The 14,086-nt window shown below is 45.1% G+C and overlaps 1 non-coding gene across 1 annotated transcript; it reads left to right on the top strand.

The window, feature by feature from the left end:
- Positions 1-5,739: 5,739 nt before the first annotated feature.
- Positions 5,740-5,811, top strand: TRNAC-GCA (transfer RNA cysteine (anticodon GCA)). Its single transcript has one exon. It is a non-coding gene; the product is annotated as a tRNA-Cys (tRNA).
- The last annotated feature ends 8,275 nt before the right edge of the window (positions 5,812-14,086 follow it).

The following is a 14,086-nucleotide window of genomic DNA, read 5'->3' as shown; positions in this document are numbered from 1 at the left end:
TATATTTCAATATTCTTTGCCCACACAACAATTCCAATGTGTCAATTCTTCTTCAGTCTTCCTTATTCATTGTCCAGCTTTCTCATGCCTATGATGCAAATTGAAAACATCACGGCTTGGGTCAGGTGCACCTTAGTCTTCAAGGTGACATCTTTGCCTTTCAAACCTTTAAAGAGGTCTTTTGCAGTAGATTTGCCCAATGCAATGATTCTTTTGATTTCCTGACTGCTGCTTCCATGGGTGTTGATTGTGGATACAAGTAAAATGAAATCCTTGACGATTTCCATATTTTTACTGTTTATCATGATTTTTTTTTTTTATGATGTTGCTCATTGGTTCAGTTGTGAGGATTTTTGTTTTCTTTATGTTGAGGTGTAATCCATACTGAAAGGCTATGGTCTTTGAATTTCATCAGTAAGTTCTTCAAGTCCTCTTCACTTTCAGCAAGCAAGGTTGTGTCATCTGCATAACGCAAGTTGTTAATGAGTCTTCCTCCAATCCTGATGCCCGTTTTTCTTCATAAAGTCCAGCTTCTCAGATTATTTGCTCAGTATACAGGTTGTATAAGCATGGTGAAAAGATACAACCCTGAAGCACACCTTTCCTGACTTTAAACCACCGCACTACCTCCTTGTTCTGTCCAAATAAGTGCCTCTTGATCTATGTACAGGTTCCTCATGAGCACAGTTAAGTGTGTTTTAGGCTTTTGTTAGAGCAAGACTCCTTTCCAGATATTGATTTTTTTATCTGCCATCTTATCCACGATAATGCTGCATAACAAACTACTCCAGAACTCAGTGGCGCACATGATCAGCATTTATTCTCATGCTCATGATTCTGCAGGTTGAGTCCAGCCAGGGCTGGGCTGGGTGGCTCAGCCTCAAGCTACAGGTCTTACCAGCCTTGGCTTCTCACTGGGGGCTGGACTCAGGGTCAGTTCATGTGTGTCCATCCCAGACCCCCGGATGAAGGGGCGGCTGCTTATAGGATAAGCTCCCCTCATGGTGGTGGCGGAAGTGCCAAAGGGCAAGCCCATCTTGAGAGTAGGTTTCAGGCCTCTGCTTAAACCTTACCTGCTAATATCCCATTGGCCAAGGCAGTTCACGCTGTGAGCAGCTATCAATTGACTCAGCTGCAAATTTACCCTTCTATGCCTGCTCTGCCACAATGGAGTGGGTTCTGTAAGTGTTTCTCCTTTACAGGATCATGATGTTAGCCTTTGTCAGTAGAGGATTGTCTTAGTTATATAGTGTTGCTGTAACAGAAATACCACAAGTGGATGGCTTTAACGAACGGAAATTTATTCTCTTACAGTCTAGGTAGCTAGAAGTCTGCCTTCAGGGTGCCAGCTCCAGGGGAAGACTTTCTGTCTCTGTCAGCTCTGGGAAAAGGTCCTTGTCATCAATCTTCCCCAGTTGAAGAGCTTCTCAGCACAGGGACCCCAGGCCGAAAGGACATGCACCCCTGGCTCTGCTTTCTTGGTGGTATGAGGTCCCCATGTCTCTCTGCTCGCTTCTATTTTATATCTCAAAGGAGATTGACTCAAAATACAATCTAATCTTGTAGATTGAGTCCTGCCTCATTAACATAACTGCCTCTAACCCTGCCTCATTAACATAATAGAGGTAGGATTTACAACATACAGGAAAATCACATCAGATGACAAAATGGTGGACAATCACACCATACTGGAAGTCATGGCCTAACCAAGTTGACACACATTTTAGGGGGACACAATTCAATTAATGACAAGGGTGATGAAGGGACATTGCGGGGGGCGAGGAGTTTCCTCCTCTCAGTTCCTCTTCACGGTTTTGCTTTTCTTCCTGTTGCATGGTTGGTTGGGGGTGGGGGGAGGTGTACACCTCAGGCACAGGCACAGGCCCAGAGAGTGAAGCCTCTGGGTGACCTTGCAGCCCTACCAGGCTGGTGACCACCTTTGCATTGCCCCCTGGCGTGGACACTGTGTGCTACAGACCTCACACCACAGCAGCACCCACCTTCCCCTACATCCCCCTACCAGCCTCAGCTGACCTCACGCCAGACCACTCACCCCATGTAGACACTGCAGGCTCCAGGCCTCACACCTGCAAAGGGCTCACCCCTAGGGTATTCTTTGGAATTTTCTTTAATCCTTATAGTTACTACCCTTTCACAGCTTAATCATTCTCAATATTAAACTTCCCTAGTTTAAATTAGTGTGTGGCTTCTGACTCCTGATTGGTCCAGACTGATACCTATGGCCCAGCCCAGAGTAAAGGAGTTGGGGGACACACTCACCTCTAGGGGAGAAACTAAAGTCACAGCAAAAGGTACAGTTATGGGAGGGTGAAGAACCGGGGCCAAAAAGTCCATCTACCATACCTCAACATGCCAGATGGAGAAGTCACCTCAGAAAAGGGAAGTCTAGTAAGATGGTGATTAGGGTGACTGAAGACATTTCTATTAAGTAGGATGCTAGATCTGTATTTGGCAGCAAAACAGAAACAGAGAGCTAAGGGGGCACCTGAATTCGAACCAGGGACTGCTGGATCTGCAGTCAAATGCTCTACCCCTGAGCTACACCCGTTGTCCGGTAGGGGTTCCTCCTTAGCCTGTTTCACCTGTGTCGCCACACCCAGGAATTCCATACTGCACTGTAAACTCTATTCATTTCTTTTCAGCTTATGGAGGCCAGCCAACTCACTGTAAGCTGACCCATCTGTGGCCGTGAGTTTACTCTTCCATTCCTCAGAGACCCCTCACTTGTCTAATAGGCACTTTCCCACCCTGTAGCCCCAAGCTGAACTCCAGCCGCCCCTCCCATCACCAGCGCCTGAAGGCAGGGAAGCACCAGGTTTGAGAATAAGGTTTTACAGCTGGGACCCTCCCTGCACCTTCCTCTTCACCCTCCTCCCTCAGCACCATCTCCTCGGACCCACCCTGGCTGCCGGCTTGTCTCACATCACACTCTGCGCTCCTCTTCCCTCTTTCCCTGCTCTGGTCCGTTGCTTTAAGTGGTCTGCTAGGGGCTTGGCTGAATCCAGGAAAACAGCGCCGGAAAGGCTGCCTACATTTTGCATGCAGCACAGCAGAGGGAGACAGGACTGGGCATGAAGCTGGGCTGTTGGGGGCATGTGTGCAGAGCCGGGTTTTGCTCAGGTCTGACCCCGTGCTCCCACTCTCTCCGGAAATCCACACCAGCAACTCAGCCCAACCCTGTGGGTGCAGCTTTTCTTCCGAAAATCCATTAGCTAACTGGATTTTTAACTTTTTCTTCCTGGAGGCCAACTTTAAATTCTTGGAGAAAACTCACTGTAGTCTCATTTGTCCTAAAACCCATAGGAGGAAAAGGATTCCAGCCCTGAGCCTGAATGTGGACCCAGATATCTGGCTTGGGGTCTCAGTAGCAGTGCAGCTCTTTTTATGTGACGAGGGGGCCCAGCTGATGCTCAAAGCCTCAATCAACTAAAAAGGTAAGTGGTACTCCCTGTTGGTGCCCTCACCAAGCCCAAGGGTGGGGTCTGAGGTAAGAGGAAGGAGGTCTTAGAGAGAAAAGAGGCCGTGATCCAACCGGAAGGCCTGCCAGCTCCTTGGACTTGCAGAAGCAAAGAGTAGCTGGAGTCTCCGGTGTGGTGTTGAGAGTGAAGTGCTAACTGAGCAATGTTGAGGTCTGAGGAGGGGTAGCTCAGGAGTGGAGTACTTGACGGCAGATGACAAGGTCCTTGATTCAAATTCAGGCCCACCCTGTTTACCATCCACTTTCGCTCACAAAATATGGTGAGAAAGTAAAAACGAGTTCAGAGGGAGAAAACAAAACTCTGCTCAGATAACATCAGGCAGGAATAAAGCTACCCACAAAGTTAACAGTCAGTATTCCTCCAGAAATACTGCAGCTGTGAAACGGCCTAACAACCCCTTCTTCCAGAGACTGTCTCCTTACTCGTCGAGAATCTGTGTTCTCAGAAATCCTCGCGCTCAGGAATCTTGCTCATTGAGGTTGTTATCACTAAGGATGGAACCTCCCGTTCTTGCTTGGAGGAGCCAGAGAAACTGCTTCGATTTGCAACCTGTCTGCAAAACTTCAGAAAATGCTGGGCACAGCATTCTCTATCTAAGTTCGTAGTTTCCAAGGAAACTAGGTGAGGTCCACCTTGCAGTCCAGACCTGATGTCAATTCCTTTAGTGATCAGCTCTGCCTGGCTTTGAGCTTCATTTAATTTCACCTAAGCTCCACCCTTCCCCCAAATCCTATTGCTTTGTTTGATGAAACACTGGAGGGTTCCTTGGTGTGTGGGCTCCCTCATTGCAATCTGTTAATAAACATGAATTTGTCACAGGCTTCTTTAAGGGGATGGGTCTTAGGCTGACTAGGCTAGGGCAGTGATTCTACATTACCATCTCATCTTCTGCTGGCTTCACAAGATCGAATCTTTCTGCATACGGAGAGAAAGCAGAGCCCCAAGCCATCTTCTGGTCTCCTACTGCCATACTGCCAGCAAGGGCTCTGGGGACTTTGCCCCATTCACATTCAGCCTTCTGCTGGGATTTAACTTTTTGTTATTTTTTTCTTATTCTCTAAAAAAAAAAAAAAAAAAAAAAACTTCCCTCTAGCCTGTGTCTCCTTTTCCCCCTTCCTTTCATAGGTACTCTTCAAGAAGGTGAGATAGAGGTCAGCAAACTATGGCCTATGGGCTAAATCCAGCCAACTTACTGTGTTTACAAATACACCATTATTAGAACACAAGCTTACTCATTCATTAACTTACCGTCTGTGGCACAACAATGACAGAGATTTGTTGATCTGAAACTTTTGGGATGGGGTCCAGCCATGTTTGTCTTAACAAGTCCTCTGATGATTCCGATTCACCCTAAAATTGAGAGCCACCAGTCTAGAGTAGACCTCAGAGAACAAGCAGTGTGACTGTGGTCCGGCTTTAAATCCCAGTGCTCCCCACCAGCTATGGCTGTTACTGGCACTGGTGCGAGAATTGTAAACCCTTCTTGGGTGTGTCAGTACCTGAGTTTTCCTGCAAGTGGAGCAAAAGGAAGTAGATGTTTCACAAAATGGGCCTACTGATCTATAAGGACCTTGTTCCTTACCCCAGATTGTATCTGCATTTTAAGAAGTTCCCAGGATTATTCCTAAGTATGTGAAATATGAAGCCTGGACCAATGGACTGGCCACTGACTAATGGTGTTCCATATTAGCATTTCCATGTGGTACTTGAGCTGTGTGGCACACCCATGCTGTGCTAAGTCCAGTGTAGTACCCCAGATGGTCCTGAGCTGTGAAATTCTATTCCAATGGCTCCAGGTATCTAGCCTTTACATTTTTTTGAATTGATGAAAAATAGCAACAGAAGGAAGACAAGTCATTGGTTTGGTAACTTATCCCTGAACCCAAAGTCAGCAGGCATGGACTCAGGTCCTGGTCCTATCAATAAGGAGCTGTGGGTGCTCGAGCTGACCGTTAATCTTGAATTCTCTTTCAAATGCTTACTGTGAAGGGCAGAGTAGTGACTCTGAAGCCCCTTCCAGCTACAAGTGTCAGTGTCAGTGCTTTTCCAGAAAGAGCACAAGGCAACTACAGGGAAGGGAACCTGTGGCTTATTTTGCATCAGGAAGATAAAATTGTAGTGAGGCCAGCTTGGCAGCTTCCAGGAGGCCTGAGGTGAAGGAACATCTGGCAAAAATTTATAGGAAGGCTGGGTGTGGCTGCACAGGTAAAAGGTATTACTTAGGCTACTGCCTATGTCAGGGGGTATAGCTCAGGGGTAGAGCATTTGACTGCAGATCAAGAGGTCCCTGGTTCAAATCCAGGTGCCCCCTGCTTTCCTTGAACTTTTGGCCACTGGAGCTGGTACTGAACACTCAGCTCCTGTTGCCAACACTGAATCTCAGGATACTGGACCTTCTCACATTTGAGCAAGTGTGTTTAAGAACCCAGTCACTGAGCACCACAGCCCCAGAAGTTCCTTCAACTCTTTTTATTTCACTTAGCAAGGGTCTCGTTCTATAAAATCTGGTTTAGTTTTATCTTTTCTACTTGTTTTCATGCCAAGTCAGTATGCTGTTATATATTTAACAACTGGCTCTTCAAGGGGAAAAAGCCCTGCTTTGTAGCATTTTCCAATTTCCAAGATGTAAATAATCCCACCATGGCCAATTTCAAGCTAAAAACATGAGATCACTGGATATGAAGTTGGGCCAAGGCAGCTGCAGCACACCACTTCCCCTAATTGGTCTCCCGTATAGAGGCAGGGGCTCACTGAACCCTGCTGTATCCTCACAATGCTTACTGACATCAGAGCAGTGACTCTCACCCACCCTCCCACCAATGGAATCACTCATTCACTCCAGACACGGGAAAGACAGAGCTGAGAAGAGCCACCTATGGTATGCAAAACAGTTAAATAAAGTAATAATGATCAAGTGGGTGATAAGGATAGCTGAACCAAAAAAAAAAAAAAAAAAGGTGCTATTTTAAATGGAAAGACTTCTGTTACCAGTTACACTAATCTAAAACTCCTCTTACCTCCAAACACCTAGAAATGCAAGACAAAATATAACAAATACCATTTATAGGTCTAGTTGAGCTCTCATAGCATGAAGGCTATCTCTGGTGGAGGAAGAGGGCGAGAATGAATTAAAAACTGGAGAGGTAAATTTGTACTGACGTTGGGAATGCCCTTGATGGTGATGGTGAGATAACCTACATGCTTGAGTTTTAATACTCATGTAGGTACAGGAGATTGGGTCTTGGAACTGAGATCTCCCTCCTCCCATATAAAGGTAAAACTCTTAGTGAAAGAGTGAGCTAGAAAAATTGCATCCACCAGCACAAGAAGACAAGTGGCCTTTCTCTTTCCAGGAATCTCCCCTGAGAATTCATAACCACAGACCTACCCTTACATTTTCCAAAAAAAAGTCATTCCCATCAAGTTGATGCCAACTCATAGCGACCCAAGAGGACAAAGCAGAGCTGCCCCACAAGGTTTCCAAGGCTGTAATCTTTATGGAAGCAGACTGTCATATTTTTCTCCCTCAGGGCAGCTGGTGGGTTAGAACTGCCAACCTTTAGGGTATCAGCTGAGTGCTTAACCACTGCACAACCAGGGCTCCTTTTACACTTGCTAGGTTTTTGAATTTACAATACCTGCATGGTTCGGAAACTCCCCAAGCTGAAAAAATAACATAAAAACTGTGCCTAGGCTAACAATGATACTGCAGTATCCAGAAGACGCAAGCATAAACTCTGAAGGGCACACTCTCAAACCAGGCTGCACAGAATTCCCACTGAAAAAATTCTACCTAAGATGGGCTCACAATTCAAAACAACGAATGTGTGAGGAATCGGTCTACCATGAGTGAAAATCGGCAGATGAGATAAAAAATGTCAGATAACACAAAGGCCCAGTGTCAGTTAATTGGGGAAAAGATAGTTTTTTTAACAAATGGTGCTGGCATAACTGGATATCCATTTGCAAAAAAATGAAACAGGACCCATACCTCACACCATGCACAAAAACTAACTCCAAGTGGATCAAAGACCTAAACATAAAGACTAAAACGATAAAGATCATGGAAGAAAAAATAGGGACAACCTTAGGAGCCCTAATACAAGGCATAAACAGAATACAAAACATTACTAAAAATGACGAAGAGAAACCAGATAACTGGGAGCTCCTAAAAATCAAACACCTATGCTCATCTAAAGACTTCACCAAAAGAGTAAAAAGACCACCTACAGACTGGGAAAGAATTTTCAGCTACGACATCTCCGACCAGCGCCTGATCTCTAAAATCTATATGATTCTGTCAAAACTCAACCACAAAAAGACAAACAACCCCATCAAGAAGTGGGCAAAGGATATGAACACGCACTTCACTAAAGAAGATATTCAGGCAGCTAACAGATACATGAGAAAATGCTCTCGATCATTAGCCACTAGAGAAATGCAAATTAAAACTACGATGAGATTCCATCTCACTCCAACAGGGCTGGCATTAATCCAAAAAACACAAAATAATAAATGTTGGAGAGGCTGCGGAGAGATTGGAACTCTTATACACTGCTGGTGGGAATGTAAAATGGTACAACCACTTTGGAAATCTATCTGGCGTTATCTTAAACAGTTAGAAATTGAACTACCATACAACCCAGAAATCCCACTCCTCGGAATATACCCTAGAAAAATAAGAGCCTTCACACGAACAGATATATGCACACCCATGTTTATTGCAGCTCTGTTTACAATAGCAAAAAGCTGGAAGCAACCAGGGTGTCCATCACCGGCTGAATGGTTAAATAAATTGTGGTATATTTACACAATGGAATCCTACGCATCGATAAAGAACAGTGATGAATCTGTGAAACATTTCATAACACGGAGGAACCTGGAAGGCATTATGCTGAGTGAAATTAGTCAGAGGCAAAAGGACAAATATTGTATAAGACCACCATTATAATATCTTGAGAAATAGTATAAACTGAGAAGAACACATACTTTTGTAGTTATGAGGGGGGGAGGGAGGGAGGGTGGGAGAGGGTTATTTACTGATTAGTTAGTAGATAAGAACTATTTTAGGTGAAGGGAAGGGCAATACTCAATACACGGAAGGTCAGCTCAACTGGACTGGACCAAAAGCAAAGAAGTTTCCTGGATAAACGGAATGCTTCAAAGGTCAGCGGAGCAAGGGCGGGGGTTTGGGGACTATGGCTTAAGGAAACTTCTAAGTCAATTGGCAAAATAATACTATTATGAAAACATTCTGCATCCCACTTTGAAATGTGGCATCTGGGGTCTTAAATGCTAACAAGCGGCCATCTAGATGCATCAGTTGGTCTCAACCCACCTGGAGCAAAGGAGAATGAAGAACAAGCACACCAAGGTCACACGACAACTACGAGCCCAAGAGACAGAAAGGGCCACGTGAACCAGAGTCTTACATCGTCCTGAGACCAGAAGAACTAGATGGTGCCCGGCCACAACCGATGACTGCCCTGACAGGGAGCACAATAGAGAACCCCTGAGGGAGCAGGAGATCAGTGGGATGCAGACCCCAAATTCTCACAAAAAGACCAAACTTAATGGTCTGACTGAGACTACAGGAATCTCGGCGGTCATGGTCCCCAAACCTTCTGTTGGCCCAGGACAGGAACCATTCCCAGAGACAACTCATCAGACATGGAAGGGACTGGACAACGGGTTGGAGAGAGATGCTGATGAAGAGTTAGCTACTCTTATCAGGTGGACACTTGAGACCATGTTGGCATCTCCTGTCTGGAGGGGGGTTGGGAGGGTAGAGAGGTTTGGAAGCTGGCAAAATTGTCATGAAAGGAGAGACTGGAAGGGCTGACTCATTAGGGGGAGAGTAAGCGGGAGTATGGAGTAAGGTGTATATAAGCTTATATGTGACAGACTGACTTAATTTGTAAACGTTCACTTAAAGCTCAATAAAAATTATTAAAAAAAGGTCAGATAACAGAATTATCAGATACTATATAGTTAAAATTATTAAACATAAGTAATTAAAATGAGAACATGTGATTTTTAAAAAGATAAAGCAGATTCACAAATAGCTTCTAGAATAAGAATACGATAATTGAAACATAAAATTTATTTGATAGATTAAACAGCAGATGACATAAAGCTGAAGATTTAAAAGTGAAATAGAATATAAATCTTAAAAAATTACTTAGAATGAAGCACAAAGTCCAAAAAAAAAAAGTTTAAATATAAAGGAATGGTTAAAAGAGATGGAAAATGGAATAAAAGGGCCCAATTCATGTCAAATATAAATCCCACAAGGAGAAAGTATAATGGGGAAGAGGCAATATTAAAAGACATAATGGCTGAGAATTTTCCAGACTTGTACAAATGTACGCATTATACCTCAGATTTAGGAATCATGAGAACCAACAAAAATAAATAAAAATAATCCACAATGAGGCACATTATAGACAGAGATGATCTTAAAAGCCTGTGAAGACAAAACACAAATCGGGTACAAGAATCAGACCGACAGTAGACTTTAAGCAGCAACAATGAAAGTTGAAAGACAATGTAATAAAATATTAAAAGTGTGAAAGAAAATAACTATAACCTAGAATTGTCCATTCAGCTGAACTATCATCCAGGGAAGAGTTGACGCCTTTGAATTGTGGTGTTGGCGAAGAATACTGAATATACCATGGACTGCCAGAAGAATGAACAAATTTATCTTGGAAGAAGTACAACCAGAATGTCCTTTAGAAGCCAGGATGGCAAGACTGTGTCTCACATACTTTGGACATGTTGTCAGGAGGGATCAGTCCCTGGAGAAGGACATCAAGCTTGGTAGAGGATCAGTGAAAAGGAGGAAGACCCTCAACAAAATGAACTGACACAGTGGCTGCAACAATGGGCTCAAGCACAGCGACAACTGCCAGGATAGTGGAGGACCGGGCCGCGTTTCACTCTGCTTCGCACAGGGCTGCTGTGAGTTGGAACCTACTCCACGGCACCTCACAACATCATCATCCAGGACTGAGAACAAAGTAAGACATTTTCATATGAACAAAAGCATTCACTTTTAACACATCCTTGCTTAAAGAACTTTTAAAAGTTGTACTTCAGGAAGCACACTGAACGCAGAAGAGAAAGAGGGAAGAAGAGAATCACGGCCACAGACACTGGTGAGCGCCTCGGTGAACTTACAGAAGCATCACTATTACCAGCTGCCGCGGAGTCAGCTCTAACTCACGGTGATCTCATGTGCAATAAACAAAAACCGCTCAGTCCTGTGCCACCTTCATCATCACTGGCATGTCTAGGGCCATTGTCGGGGCTGTCGCGTCAGTCCACCTCACTGAGGGTTCCCTTCGTTTTCACTGACCTTCTACCAAACACAATGTCCTTTTCTAACAATTGGTCTTTCCAGATGACATGTCCAAAGTGAGCTCAGTCGCACCATTCTTGTTCCTAAGGCGCATTCTGGTTGTATTTCTTCTAAGACTGATTTGTTCGTTTTTCTGGCCGTTTCCATGGTATGTTCAATATTCTTCACCACCACCACAATTCAAATGCATCAATTCTTCCTCTGTCTTCCTTTATCATTGTCCAGCTTTCACATGCACATGGGGTGGCTGAAAAATATCATGGCTTGAGTCTGGCACACCTGAGTCATCAAAGCGATATCTTTGCTTTTTAAAACTTTAAAGAGGTCTTTTGCCGCAGATTTGCCCAATTCAACGAAGGGATCATTTGATTTCTTGACTGCTGCTTCCATGGGCATTTATTGTTGAGCCAAGCAGAATGAAATCATCAACAACTTTAATCTTTTTCTCCATTTATCATAATGTTGTTTATTGGTCCAGTTGTGAGGACTTTATTTTCTTCATGTTCAGGCATAATCCATACTGAAGGCTGTGGTCTTGGACCTTCATCAGTAAGTGCTTCAAGTCATCTTCACTTTCAGCAAGCAAGGTTGTATTATCTAAATGTCACAGGTTGTTAATCAGGCTTCCTCCAATCCTGATGCCAAGTTCTTCTGCATAGTCTGGCTTCTCAGATTATTTGTTCAGCGTACAGACTGAAGAAGTAAGGTGAAAGGATACAACCCTGACGCTCACCTTTTCGGATTTTAAAGCATGAAGGAAGTATCCACTTGTTCCGTTCGAAAGAACGCTTCTTGATCTATGTACAGGTACCACATGAGCACAATTAAGTGTTCTGGAATCCCCATTCTTCACAATGTTATCCATTATTTATTATGATACACACAGTAGAATGCTTACAAAGAGAAAAAGAAAAAAAAGCAAAACACTGGAAGCTATCTTTTTTAAAAGGCACTTAAAAAGACTCACACATTTGAAAATTAAAAAGTACTTTTAAATATCCTCATGATGGAAAAAGAAATCACAGTGAAAACTAGAAAATATTTTCACTTGGAGGAGCAGACAGCACAATTTACATTTACAGCAAGCTAGTTAACTCATTTGGGGAAACTGTAGCTGGCTACTTCACCCAAAGGTAACTAACAGAATAGCCAAATGGGCAAAAGCCGATTATGATGAAAGTGAAATAAATGAAAATCAATTTGCTGAACAAGCTAGTCATTGAATTATTGAGAACTTTAAAAAAAAAAATGTTCCATCTCCACTCCTACCTTTGTCCCTGTTCAAAACCACCAAATAAACACCTTAAACCTAACTAAGAACAGTTCTTCACAACCACATCACAATGCAGATGCAGGATGGTACAGGAACAGGGGAGGTTTGGGGGTGGGGAGAAGGCTGGAGGTCTCTCCATAATTTGGAGAAGTCCCCATTCAGCAAATTGTTTGACAAGTTGGTTGTCATGGATTGAACTGTGTCCCCAAAAAATATCTGCCACCTTGGCTAGATGATTCCTAGTACTGTGTAATTGTCCATCTGATGTGATTTTCCTAGGTGTTGTAAATCCTATCTCTAGGATGTTAATAAAATGGGATTAGTGGCAGTTAATCCACAATTTATGCCAATCTCTTTTGAGATATAAAAGAAGCAAGAGGAGAGACATGGTAACCTCATACTCCCAAGAAAGCAGCGCCAGGAGCTAAGCGTGTCCTTTGGACCCAGGGCTCCTGCATGGGGAAGCTCCTAGACTACAGGGAGATACATGACAAGGACCTTTCTCCAGAACCGAGAGCCTTACCTTAGAGCTGGTGCTCTGAATTTGGATTTCTAAGCCTCCTAAACTGTGAGAGAATAAATTTCTTTTTGTTAAAGCCATCAACTTGTGGTATTTCTGTTACAGCAGCACTAGATAACTAAGACACTGGTCATTTCATCGAGCTTGATGTTGATGAGTTGCTTTAGGCGCAGATGGCCCAGAGTCTACAAAGTGGCCCAAGCCTAGTCAGCAAGGGGGAGGTTGAGTCAGAGGAACCAAGCATGTTGAAATAAGTGTGTCTTTCTGCTATGTAAATACTGCTTTTTTTTTTCTTTTTAAGTTAAAGAACAGCAAAGTTTAGCGATCTTGGAACTGAGAGTGGTGTGTGGGCAGCAGCAGAGAGAAGGGACTTTACCGGGATGGAGACTTGAAGCAAGAAGATAGGACACCAGACCCGAAGCAAGCACAGGCAAGGACTTACCAAAAGTTACTATAATAGGAATGTTTATATCAGATGCTAAACTTTACATTTCTCTCTTCCAGGTCTTAAAGCCTTGTGATATCCTCAAACGCTCCTTCAGTCCGCTATACGCACATCTGTCTGGGTCAGCAGTGCCTCGGGGGTATGAAGGAAGGGGCAATGCCCGGGTGATGGAAAGTAGTCTCCCTCACACCTTTCCTTTGGGGGCCGCTCCAAAGGGTGTCAGTATGGTACCCTAGAGTTCCGGGGCTGACCAGCAAAGCGCTGGTAGGGCCCTGACATGCCAGAGGAGGAGGACCTCCGGGGTGCGGTGCGGAGACGCGAAGCAGGGCTCTCTCGGGGCAGGCGTCCACACTGAGGTTCAGAACTTGGCGCAGCGCTTATCCCGCCAGACCCCCGCTTCCTGCCGTCCAGACTCTGTATCCGCCTCCCACCGCGCCCACCTTCTCGGAGGGGTTCTAACAGGTGTCCCCTGCAGACAGGAAAGGGAGGCTTGTCCTGCTCGGGCGGGGTCCTCTGCCCGAGGCTCACCTGCCAACCGGCAACTCCCACAGCCCACCACCACCGACCCGCACCTGCGTGGAGGCGCACGTCTACTGGAGCGCCCTCAGCCGGCCAGAAGCTGTGGGGGCCACCGCAGGGCACAGAGCAGAAGTAACCACGCGCGGGCATGTGCAGGTAGGTGCTACGGGGAAAAGGCAGACCTGAGCGCGAGCGGGGAACACCCCACCCCACAGACGCCCCCACCCCCGGAACGCTCACCCCGGGGTGCCCCACCCCCGGGACACCCACGCCGAAGGGGCCACACGCTCTCGGTCCGAGCGTTCCCACCCTCACCGAGGCGCTGGAATATACTGAGACAAAAACGTGTGAGTGACTGCGTGCGTGAGGGAGGAAGGGGGCCGCGCAGCCGCAGGCTTGGGCGCCGCCCCCGCGCGGATAAACGCAGCTTCTGCGCGGCTGCGGAGTCACCGGGTCGAGTCTAATT

Source organism: Elephas maximus, chromosome 8, assembly GCF_024166365.1.
Source record: "Elephas maximus indicus isolate mEleMax1 chromosome 8, mEleMax1 primary haplotype, whole genome shotgun sequence".
Lineage (NCBI taxonomy): Eukaryota > Metazoa > Chordata > Mammalia > Proboscidea > Elephantidae > Elephas > Elephas maximus.
This window is presented reverse-complemented; position numbering and strand designations above follow the sequence as displayed.